This window comes from Mirounga leonina, unplaced genomic scaffold (genome assembly GCF_011800145.1).
Source record: "Mirounga leonina isolate KUSES-001 unplaced genomic scaffold, KU_Mleo_1.0 Mir_165, whole genome shotgun sequence".
Classification (NCBI taxonomy): Eukaryota; Metazoa; Chordata; class Mammalia; order Carnivora; family Phocidae; genus Mirounga; species Mirounga leonina.
Window position 1 is genome coordinate 35,996,145 of NW_023270415.1, and position 13,055 is coordinate 36,009,199.

Sequence of the window (13,055 nt, forward strand, 5' to 3'; positions counted from 1 at the left end):
CTCCTGTGTTTGACATTATAATTAATTCCTCCTCAGGGTATGTTAGAATGTGACTCTAGCTTTTAGATCTGGAGACAATTAAGGCGTGGAAGGAGATACTTAAGCTCAGAGTAGACTGGAAATTTGAGAATACTCTGAATACTATAAATCCTCCAATTTCAATGACTATAGTTCTGTTCTTTACCAACCCAACCCTCCATTTTATGTAATACATCTAATGAAGCTGTGAATTAATGGATACTGAAATTTGGCAACATATTGAATCAAACAAGGGTTTTATTTTAGTTCACTCAAACCTGTGGTTGCAAAAGTTAAGAAATTCATAGGAAGTCCTTGGTTTTCAGTAATTGTCTAAGCCAAGAAAATATGAATTTAACTTATAATTTTCATTCTTTAAGCTTTCATATGTTATTACAAGTAAGATCTTTAACGTATAGTCTTTAATGTCCTCATGTCTTTCATACAGCTCTGTAGCAGTAGCAACTGGGTCTTCTGAAGCCTTGACTTCAGTTGTACCTTATTCCAGGTAATGTAGGTGATAATTTGATTGTTTTGCCTCCATCTTCCACTAGGTATCAAATATATATATCTCTTTAAAATAATTTTCACCATTCATTGTCTAATTAGGGCAGATAAATCATTCCCAATTCTATCTCACTAAGCTTCCCCTGCCAACAACTGTTTCAGTCAAGGGTCTTAGTAGCATGCCTGAGAAAACCACTGTGGAGAAATAGACAGCAATACAATAGTAGGGAACTTTAATACCCAACTTACATCAATGGACAGATCATCCAGACAGAAAATCAATAAGGAAACATAAGCTTTAAATGACATGTTAGACCAGATGGACTTAACAGATATTTAAAGAACATTTCATCCAAAAGCAACAGAATACATATCCTTCTCAAATGCACATGGAATGTTTTTCAAGATCATATGTTAGAGCACAGAAAAAGTCTTAATAATTTTAAGAAGATTCAAATAATATCAGTATCTTTTTTGATCACAGTGGTATGAAACTAAAAATTAATTATATGAGAAAACTGGAAAATTCACAAATGTGTGGAGATTAAACAATATGCTACTGAATAACAAGTGTGCCAAAGAAGATATTAAAGAGAAATAAAAAAAATTTGAGACAAATGAAAATGGAAATCCAGCATACCAAAATTTATGGGATGCAGCAAAAACATTTAAGAGGGAAGTTCTTGCCTATGTTGAAAAAGAAGAAAAATCTCAAATAAGCAACTTAACTTTATATCTCAGGGAACTAGAAGGAGAAGAACAAATGAAGCCCAAAGTTAGTAGAAGGGAGGAAATAAAATAGAGCAGAAATAAATGAAATAGAGACCAAAAAGACAATGGAAAAGATAAATAAAACTAAGAGCTGGTTCTTTGAAAAGATAAACAAAATTGACAAACTTTTAGCTAGACAACTCAAGAAAAGGAAAGGATGCAGTTAAATGAAATCAGAAATGAAAGAGGAGATGTTATGACTAATACCACAGAAATAAGAGACTATAATAAATAATTATATACAAACAAATTGGGCAATCTAGAAGAAATGGATACATTCTTAGAAACATAGAACCTGCCAAGACTGAATCATTATGAAATAGAAAATCTGAACAGACAAAAGTCAAGGACCAGATGGGTTCACTGATGAATTCTCCCAAACATTCAAAGAAGTAATACCAATTTCTCTCAGACTATTCCAAAAATAAATAGGAGTGGGGGGAACTCTTCAATTACATTTTGTGAGACCAGCATTACCAGAACTAGACAAGGACACCACAAAAAAGAAAATTACATGCCAATATCACTAATGAATACAGATGCAAAAATCCTCAACAAAATATTTGCAAACTGAATGCAACAATACATATTCAAAGAATCATACACCACAGCCAAATAGGATTTACTGCAGGGATACAAGGATGGTTAACTTCTGCAAATCAATGTGATACGCCACATAAACAAAATAAAGGATAAAAATCATATGATCATCTCAATAGATGCAGAAAAAGTGTTAGACAAAATTCAACATCCATTTATAATAAAAAATCTTCAAAAAATGGATATTGAGGAAATGTACCTTAATGTAATATAACATAATGAAGCCTGTATGACAAGCCCACAGCCTACATCACACTCAATGGTGAGAACCTGAAAGATTTTCCTCTAAGGTCAGGAACAAGAGAAGGATGTCCACTCTTGCCACTTTTATTCAATATAGTATCGGAAGTCCTCACCAGAGAAATTAGGTGAGAAAATGAAAAAACATCCAAATTGGAAAGAAGAAATAAAACTGTTAGTTTGCAGGTGACACAATACTATGCAAAGACTAAAGACTCTATCCTAAAGACTCCATCAAAAAACTGTTGGAACTAATAACAAATTCAGTAAGGTTGTAGGATACAAAATCAATACACAAAAATGTGTTGCATTTCTTCACACTAATAACCATCAGAAAGAAAAATTAAGAAAATAATCCAATTTACAATTGCACTGAAAAAAATAACCTAGGAATTAATATAACAAAGGAGGTAAAAGACATGTATTGAAAAAAAATTAAATTGAAGAACACACAAATAAATGGAAAGATATTCTTTGCTCATAGATTGGAAGAATTAGTATTGTTAAAATGTTGGTATTACCCAAAGCAAACTGCAGATTCAATGCAATCCCTATCAAAATTCTAATGATATTTTTCACAGAAATAGAATAATCTTAAAATTTATAACACACACACACAATAGAATATTATTCAGCCATAAAGAATGAACTCTTGCCATTTGTGACATGGACGGACCTCAAAGGCATTATCCTAAGGGAAGTAAGTCAGACAGGGAAAGACAAATACTGAGTGATCTCTCTTATATGTGGAATCTGAAAAACAAAAAAGCCAAGCTCATAGATACAGAAAACAAATTAGTGGTTGCAAGAGGCAGGGGGCAAGGAGTTAGAGAAATTGGTGAACTGTTTTTTTGTTTGTTTTAGTTTACATATGGTGAATAAAAATGGAAAAAAAAATAAAGAAAATAATTCTGCCTGACTTTATCCAAAAAATGCATTAAAAGTGTAGTGGGTAGCTCATAGAATCACCAAGTAGGCTGGTCAAAAAGATTTAGAGGCATCAAATCCTTTCATGATCTCACACTTGCCTAAATCTTTGAACTTATCTTTTATAGTTCTCCTTCATGTACATGGGGCTCCAGTTCCAGAATAATTAATTTTCTCAAATGTGCTATGCTCTCCTACACTTGTATGACTTTCTATAAATTATAGCTTTCGCCTAAAGTGCTACTTTCCTGTTGTTCACTTGTTAACCTACTTTTTTTTATGTATTACCCTTTTTATAAAGTCTTTCATGATAGTCCCAAATAGAGTCACCATCTAGATTCTCTCATGATTTTGTTATACCTATAATATTTTTCATATTACCTATCAGATGTTATGTTACATTGTGCTATGTGTCTTAGGTTATATAATATACTAATTACAATGAGGTACAATAATTTAGAAAATTTGACTCTCCTACTTAGCTTTGCACATCTTTTCCCTGCCCTAGGTAATATTTAAGATGTAGTAAAGATTTAATACCAAAAGAATGGACAATTTTCAGAAAGAGTAATTTATAATTTCACTGTAACACCATTAAATTGACATATAACATGTTAAAAGTTATAAGTATTTCTTTAGAGCCTGCAAAAATTTGTGTCAGATCTTAAATCATTTCTTCAGGATTCTTATCTCTGGTAGGGCAGATGGCCTAGAGTTGGTTGACATCTTATTCCAGTTTAATTTTACTATTACCCCACTAACCCTTCCTTTGAAAAATACTTTTTACACTCAATAAACTGAAACATCTAGCTTTCCTAAGCTGTCATCATCCAAAAACATTTGACCAAATATCTCCCTAAGGCAAAGGTCAGGTGTCCTTGAAAAGGGTTGCCAAGATTTTCATTACTCCCTTTTTTCTCTGCCAAGTGAGGGACCACAAACACTATAAAAGAAGGGTGGAGAATGGAAGTGGGTGAAAAGAAAAACTGCAATCAAATTAATATGATTAATGTCCAGAGGCAGAGGAAAAGCAGTGGAGTAATGGGCAGAGCATCCTTATGTTCATGCAGATTTTGGACTTGCTGACTATAGATAGTTTTTGTGTTTTAACTTAAACTTTCTATTAACGGATTAATACAGTTAAGTCGTTTAAAACATCATTTAATGCTGAAATAACACTATAAAAATTACAAGCATTCCCACCCTTATCCCCCACTCCTCTTCTCTAAAACCTCTTTTAATATTTTTGGCTTTTTTTTTTTTTTCCTTCTGGAATTGAACACCTCATTATTTCTAAGTAATACATATGTACTTTAAATAAATTTTAGACATCATCTCTTGATTTCCCGTTATGTTAGATGAAGACTGAACTGTCTTCCTGTGTCATCTCTTCTGCCTCCCCTCCTTTATGCTCTAAATAAGAGTTTATTACAGTTTTTGATTAAAGATTCTATTTTTACATTATCATGCCTATAGCTATTCAGAACTGAGCACTGACTTGGACCTGTATTTTTTTAAAACTGTTCCTTTAATATTTGCCTAGTTTTTACAACTGCTTCATTTTTTATCTACTGCTAATTATCATTACATCTTACATAAATCTCTAGGTACAATTCCCCACAAGGTCAATCACATCAAGTAATCTATTGTTTTCATTTTGTGTTTATTTATGAATGTATGTATACACACACACACACACACACACACCTACTAGAGTCATCCATTCTCCTATTTGGACTAGCTGCTCTCTAGGCCTGTTATTCCAGGATTTATCTTTGTGTTATTGTAGGAAATTTCTTTGAATTTCTCAAAAAATGGAATCTCTATTCCTCAGACCTTTTTTTTTTTTAAGATTTTATTTATTTATTTGACAGAGAGAGAGAGAGCACAAGCAGAGGGAACGGGAGAGGGAGAAGCAGTCTCCCCACTGAGCAGGGAGCCTGACGTGGGGCTCGATCCCAGGACCCTGGGATCATGACCTGAGCCAAAGGCAGACGCTTAACCCACTGAGCCACCCAGGCACTCCTATTCCTCAGATCTTATGTGTTAGTATTCTTCATTTATTTTCTTGTTCTAATGGAGCACATTTCACAGTAGCTTCATGGGTTGAAAAAGATGGCACAATGACAAAAGTCATGAAGATGGAGTCCTTAACATGCTTTTCTCCTGGCCTTGCTGCTCCAATCTGAACTGCTTGTCTTTTATGACTGGTGCACCATTGTAATCCTACAAGTGTCCTTCACCACCCTTTTGGATAATCCCTTTACTTCTTTCTTCCTTTTGTTCAAACTCCTGTTTTTCTGAATTCAGTGTATCTTGGATCTTTCATTATTTAGTGAAGTATATTGTTTATCTGAGGAATGGAACACGGGAAGAAAAAAATTCACTTTGTCTTCCAATCTATTGAGTTTTAATTGTTCCTATCAATTTTTAATTTCTTTGCAAATGATTTAAAAAAAATTTTCCCTCTAAGAGATAATAAGGATTGTTTTAAAACTTTTTTAATGATGCATAATGTTTCCTTCTTGTTATTTTTGTGTTTCTTTGGGTCACTGTGGTTGTTTGAACTTTTCTTTAGATGCCTAGAAATCCTCAGTTGTCTGATCCTGTTTCACAGGAGGAAACAAAAAGCTAATTTGAAACACTGACTGCATAGGTGGGACTTGTCAGTACGAACTTTAATAAAGGGTAATCTTGCTGGCTTTTTGTTGGAGAAACCCTGATTTCATATTTTGTTGTTTTTCTTCTTGGATTGTCAGATTCACCAGAGAAGAGTTATTCAGTTTTTTTGGCTAAAGAAAACAACAACAACAAATTCTCCCCAAAACTACCTGCTGACATCCCAGTGATAAAGCAGAGGAAGTCTGGGAAGTGTCTGTATTAACATTCCAAACATAGAAGTTCACTTAATTCTCTCTTTTTGGTAGAGAACACTGGCATTCCCCAATTCAGAGACCTTCTTCTACCATCTCTATAAAAGAAGGGCAAACCTTGAGTTACTGGTTGGGGAGAGGAAGAGCAATTGCCCAAAGGCAGGGAGGCTTGGACAGGACCTAGAGTATTTAACTGTTTCCTGTAAATGGTTTTCAGTTCTTAATTTATACAGTTCTGTTCACCCCATTTCCACGGGTACTTGACGCTTCCATTCCCTGAGCCTTCTGCATTCTATGTGATGTACTTTGAGGTGGTTCTCTGATTGTTCCTGCCAGTTTATGACTCCTTCGGTCCGCTAAGCCAGTTACCAGATGTCCACTTGCTTCCAGCTTCCCAAATGTTGGTGTTGTCTTCTCTCCTGTATTCCCTTCTCCTAAGTCTTTTGGAGAAAAAAAGGAAAGGAAAGGAGAGGAGAGGGGAGGGGAAGGAGGAAAGGAGAGGAAAGAAAAAAGGAAAAGAAAAGAAAAAAAGAAAAAGAAAATCCATTTTCTATAGTTTTAGTAGGGCTTTGGAGGAAGTGAAATTATATGCCTGTTCCTGATCCATCATTTGACCTGAAAGTGTTGCTATTGCTTTTAGACACATGTTACATGCCAGGTAAAATCTATAAAGAATTCTCTGGTGAAAGCTCTTGTTAGTGTAAAGGCCAATAACTGTTCTAAGCAACAAATAATTTTTTTTGCTGTTGAACTGTTTATATGTGTCGTCCCTTTTGTCTGTGACTTCAGTCTTTCCCTTTTGAACCCGTCACCAAACTCTTACTTAAAATCTTCCAGATTGAGCACTATGTCAACATCCTGTCCTATAGACCCAACACTAGCCCTGCAAGAGTTTGAACTGCATTTTCCTTTGAGTAGGCAGAATGATTACTATTTCAAAGTCTTTTCACATTGTCTCTTTTGTAAGGTAATATGATAAGAAAATGAAAACCATTTCTCTTATATCTATGCACACATTTAAGTAAGCAGACCTTGATATTTTGAATATTTTATTTTTATTTAAGTAGGCTCCATGCCCAGTGTGGAGCCCAGCATGGGGCTTGAACTCACAACCCTGAGATCAAGACCTGAGCTGAGATCAAGGGTCAGATACTTAACTGACTGAGCCACCCAGGCACCCCTGTTTTTTTTAATATTTTAAGTCCTGATAACATTCTCTACTCACTGATGCCTCCCGAAGAGTCTTCCCACTTTTACTTGGCTACTGTTCCTGGACAATTTCCTCTGGTTTAAAAGGTGACTATTAGAGGTAAAAGGTAAATATTAAAAAGAGATTAGCCTAAACTTGAGGCTTTCTTTATGGTTTGATAAACAATATTTAATGAGGTCTGGAAAAAAGTAATGCCTTGGAAAAAATCAAGGTCAACTCCTTAAAAAAATTTATCTTGGAAACAAATACTTTAAAATATCTTTATTCATAAGACTCCTAGAAAACAGGTTAGAGAATATATAACAAAGCAAAATAAAACTTCTATAATAACAAAATTTAAAAATACAATTTAATTTAGTGTAGTAAACATTTCTAGAGCTTCTTCATTCAAGGCACTGAATTAGATGCTGGAGGAGGGACCAAAAAATACCAAAACCAAAAACAAAACAAAACAAACCAAGAAGAATGCGATTCCTAAGGGCTTAGACATTCACAAGAAATAATGGTTTAAGTTCACGTAAAATTATAGATTTTGTCTAAAACGTTTCATGAGTATGACCATATAACTTATTATTAAAAATGGAAGACTTTTGAAGAGCAAGAGGAGGTGCAATGTTAATAATTATACTGGGATCATTCTAAGCAAAACAAAATGCAAGGAGATAATATGAGGTTTCAAAGTTGGTAGAATTTTATCTGTTCAGTGAGATCAGGGAAGATAAAGAAGGGAAAAGTGGAAATTCAAAGTAGAGAGAACAGCATGAACCAAACTATGGGTGAGGAGTGGCATGTATTTGGATGGTTTAGGTATAAAAATATATACTGGTGAAAAAGTTTGAAAAGCAAGTTAAAAATAGATTTTTAAGGGCCTTCCTATAAAATCTTTGTTTTAATAAAGGATTGACATGATTCAAACTCTAATTTGAGAAGATTGTTCTGCCAGGAATGTGTAGATAGGCTAGAAAAGAAAGAGATTGAATTAGGCAAGAAGATTCAGAAGGGAAGAAGTTATGAACCCTAACTAGGACAAGAATGTCAAGGAGAAATTAGATGCCAATAATATTGTTGAAGTAGAATTCATAGACCTGGTAAATATCAAAAGGGGGGACATCAGAGGCAAGGGAAAAAGAAAAGGCCAAGAACACAATATTTTCATGTAAATAACCAAGAGAATTTAGTGTATTAATAAATAATTCAGGAGGAAGCATGCTTATTTTGGGGGGAAAAAGGGATGTTGATGCTTTATATTTAGGAGATTGAATCTGGGAAGCAGAGGAAAAATCCAGATGTTTGTCCAGCAAGTGGGTGAAAATTGTCAGTCTGGATTTTGTGAGACATCATATCCACAAAGCTAAAGCCATGCTTGTGCAGAAGGGTCCAGGAGAGAGTATAGAATAAAGGAGGCTAAGAACATATAGGGGACTTAGGTAAATTCACAAGAATTAGTTTAAAAAGATAGATATGGTAGGGGAAAAGATTTTTAAGCCCTAATATCTCAAGCCAACATTTTCCTGAGCACGGACTATGAGCTAGCTTCTGTAGCAGCTCTAGGTATAGGAAAGGAATAAGAAATTGATAGGTCCTGATCTGAGGAGCAGAAGTACTAATGGCAGAGTAACTGTCAGTATTAAATACTCGTAAGAAGCCAGGTAAGATAGAGAATTAGACTAGGTTTAGTTATAAAATATATCATTTAAATTTAAAAAAATGAGTGGTGAGGAGTGCCACAAAATTTTAAAGAATGAGTGTAAAGAACACATGAAAGGAGTGAATTATATATATTTTTCAAGGAATAGAATAATTAAGGGGGGCAGAGAAGAGAGAAAAGAGGTGAAGGTGAGGAAAAGGAAGAGGAAGAAGAAGGAAGGAAGGGGGAGAGCTAGTGACACTTTGAGGTAACTAATTGAGGGGGTGGCAGAGGGCATCAAACTGGGTTGAATGAAGTTCTGCCCATTCAAATACTTTGTGTAAAAGATTTAAAATATGCAAACGTTGTCATTCACCTCAATGGTATTTGTTTCTGTAGCGTGCTATATAGTATCATTCTAGTTTGGTCCTTGATTATGGCAACAATCGTGCAAGATAGGTCATATAATGCTATATTTTGATATTAAATAAATAAAATACAGGTATGTAAGAAAAATACTTTACTGGGTTAGATCGATATTTCTCGCTTTTCCCCCCCTCTTTGATAATAAAAAAAAGATTTATTCTTGAATTCTGCCTGATTATTTATGGTTTCATATTGTTGACAGCCTTATAAAAATAAACGTTATCTTTTGTTTAAAAGCCTTTTACAAATAAAAATACAATATATTGTTGCTTGGCTAACCTTTTAGGTTCTTATGGGCTGACATGTTTCAAAAGTCCAACAACTCTTATCTATGAGTCTTCCTTTAAACTCTTTGAGATAGATATGCAAGTTCTCAGGGATGCACCTTAGAAGCAGATTTCAAAGACTGAATACAAACAGTTCTCTGTTCCCCTAGTCTACAGTTTATTACTTCAGACAATGAAATCCCTTATGATTGTCTTAGGTACCTTGCTTCAGTGCTCCTCTTTTATGTGTGGATTAAAATTTATAAGATTAGTTTCTTGGTGCATAGATGAGTCTTGATTTTTGCATGAAAGAACATATTTTTCTTTATTACCAGTATGCATTCCCAATTCTTCCTAAAGTTCAGATGACCATTTGGAATAATTGATACATATTAGATTTGATTTTTAGGAAACTCTTGCTTCAGCACTTGATTACATGCAAGTATTTGATATTGTAAGAGATTTCATAGTTGATCCTGTGTTCAAGATAATTTATGAAAATGTAGATAAGGAAATGTTTATCTTTGCTTATGTTTTCTACGAATCAGTTCTTTATTCATGGTTATTCATGGCCATCCTTTCCTGTAGTCCTACCATTAAAAAAAAAAGTTCTTGAATGGGATTCTGTCAAAGACTTTTGATATAAAAATTAACTCCTTTGATTCAATTTACCTAGACAGTCATGATGTGTGACTTTAAACAATAAGTTATACTCACCTATCCAAAAATTACTCTTTATTCTTATTAGGTAGTGATGAAATCTTAACAAATCCTATGTTCATGGCTACTTGCCTGATATATATCTGATGCAGTAATGCTTCCTGCTCCTGTCCTTGGCCCGTCACATGCATCTAGTTAGTCCATAAACAATTCTCCAGTTGATATGGCCACTTTAACATACTTGCTCATTCAGGGAAACACCGGAAGTCTTGGCCTAAATTACTTAAGAATTTTCATTTTCTGTTTCATATTGATTAGGAAGGAATATATAGTAAAGTCTACTGCTATAGATCACAGCCTCCATATTAGTTATAAATGTATGTATATCATTCATTGAGTAAAACCACAATGTATATGAACTGTTTTTCTTTTCTCTTATTTATTGACAGTTTTTTTAATTACAACACAATGAATTGATGGTAAATACAGAAGATGCAATAGTATAAAAAGCCATTTAACCCGTCCCTAGGTTAAGACACTTACAGCAGACAAAAACTGCCCCACCCCAAGTCCCCTCCTTGAATGGAAACAAAATAAATATAAATTAATAAATACAAAACAAATCACTGCACAGCCCTTAACTCTTTGATTGCCATGGCAAGAACCATGCTGATGATTCTAGCTTGTGACATTTGTGTGGTTAAAGGTTGCCGCAGCAGTCAAAGGGTTATAGCATTGTAAACATAAGTACTTCGTGGAAAAGTTCAGTCATGTTAATGGTCTACAGCGATGAGATTAATAGCATGACCCCTTGACCTTTAATGACGCAACATTATAAGGAGTTGAAGAGATAGTAGCTTGGTGAGCTGTTACATAGACTAGTCAACCATTTTATTTAACAATGTGCTATGAGGCCTTGATTTACTAATAAAAGACAACTTGTGAATAATAAACACTGTTCGATGCATTGATCAATAAAATCAATGAAAAAATTAAGCACCACAGAATTTTGCCTGATTATATCTGACAGTCATAATACACTTTAGCACCATTTATTTGCCTTATATTTGCACACAAACAAGCTTTGTGTTTGTCAGTAGAAGCTATCTGAAAAAAAAAAAAAATATATATATATGCCAGATTTAAGATGTTAATAAATGTATAGAATCCTGTGTGGGCAAAAAAAACCACTAACAACTTGCAAACCTTAAAGCTCATTCAGCAAATAAATGAGTTATTTATTTCTTTCCTTGCACATAGAAGACTACATATTATCAGAAACTTAATGAAGTACTGTTGAATGTAATGTGAACAATCCAGAAGTTTAAAGATTTTAATATCCTCTCCATTACTGAAAATATCATGGGGAATTAAAATAAAGGCAAGTATTGTCAGACAACCAAGAGATAATAGCCTAAATATTTAATTTCTTACTGTTTCTCTCTGCTTCATGTTTTAATGTTATTTAAATAAAGTCTGCATTTATTTTATGCATTACATTCTTTTAATTTCCCATAACCACAATATAGAAAGGAAAAGTGATTTTCATAAGAAGCTATAAAATGTCTACTGTTTACCCAAGAGACAACTTTCCTCTGCAATTGCTTGCATCTCATTCTGGCTCTGAAAGACAAATGTATGTGCAATTATTTTTTTAATATAGCATATGGTATTTATTTGACAAACTAAATTTATGGGAGCTTTTTCCCCTTAATCTGTTAAATATGTATGTGTGTGTATATATATACACACACATGCATACATACACACAGACACACCATATATACACACACATATACACATACACACACTATATATATATTTCCAAATCTATATTACCAGATAGCTCATATGGATGGCATAAATTGTGTTCATTATCATACTGATCCATACTGGAATCAAGATAATGTTTATATAGGTATACAGATTTTAAAACATCCTGAAGATAGATTACTACACTGATGAAGCAGGCAATTTTCTCAGTATCAATAATTGATTCTTTTAAAAAATCATCAATAGACTATGGACTATGTTTTTGCTAAAAATTAGGTTTATTAAAAGTTATAGTAGCACAAATTTGAACTAGTAAACTCCATTTATTTCCTTCCTATAATATAAAAACAAAATATATTTATTTAAAATTATATACCTAAAAAAAAATCTTTCAAGACTTTTAAGCCTGAAGCAAATTTTTATGGGTGAGTCTCTAAAACCCCTGAAAATAGAGGTCCACAATAAAAATGCTGATGCAGTCAAAACCAATGCAGCAAAAAGCTGCCACTATAATACCCCTTATTCTTTCATTCTCTTTCTAATATATAATTTATGTAATTTACACATAAAGGGAAACAGATACAGAATTGAGGTTTTAGGCATTCATGTACACATGATGTACCTGAAACAGAACACTATATTATGGTATTTACTTTCCTTAAGATACATTCTCCAAAAGCAAAGTTCCTTAGCTGGCTTATCAACAGACAACAGCCTTCATACTCAGCATTTCACTTTTCTCAGGGGAATAACTCTAAAAAAGTTAGAATCCAATGTAAGAGATTGGAAGGTGTGTGAAATTGATTGGAAACTCTTTGCATGAAACTTGTGAAGGAAATTACTGAGGAACAAAAATATATTTTCTGGGCCCATGTCTGATATATAGTGCTGCTCAATTCTGGTTTTCATAAACAGAAGGGAAAATCAAATCTGTAAAAAAAGAGGGGCAAGGTGGAAATGGAAAGGAATGCAAATACGGGCACAGACTACATAAGACAATACAAAATAATATAACCCTCCCAACCATCTGTATTCTGGGGTGACACACAGAAAGCAAACAAATAATTTCAGGATTGGAGGAGCAGAAAAACCAGATACCCAATCATCCTTGTTAAGAAATCAGGTTTGTTTGAAAGTAACAAAGTAACTAAGATTGT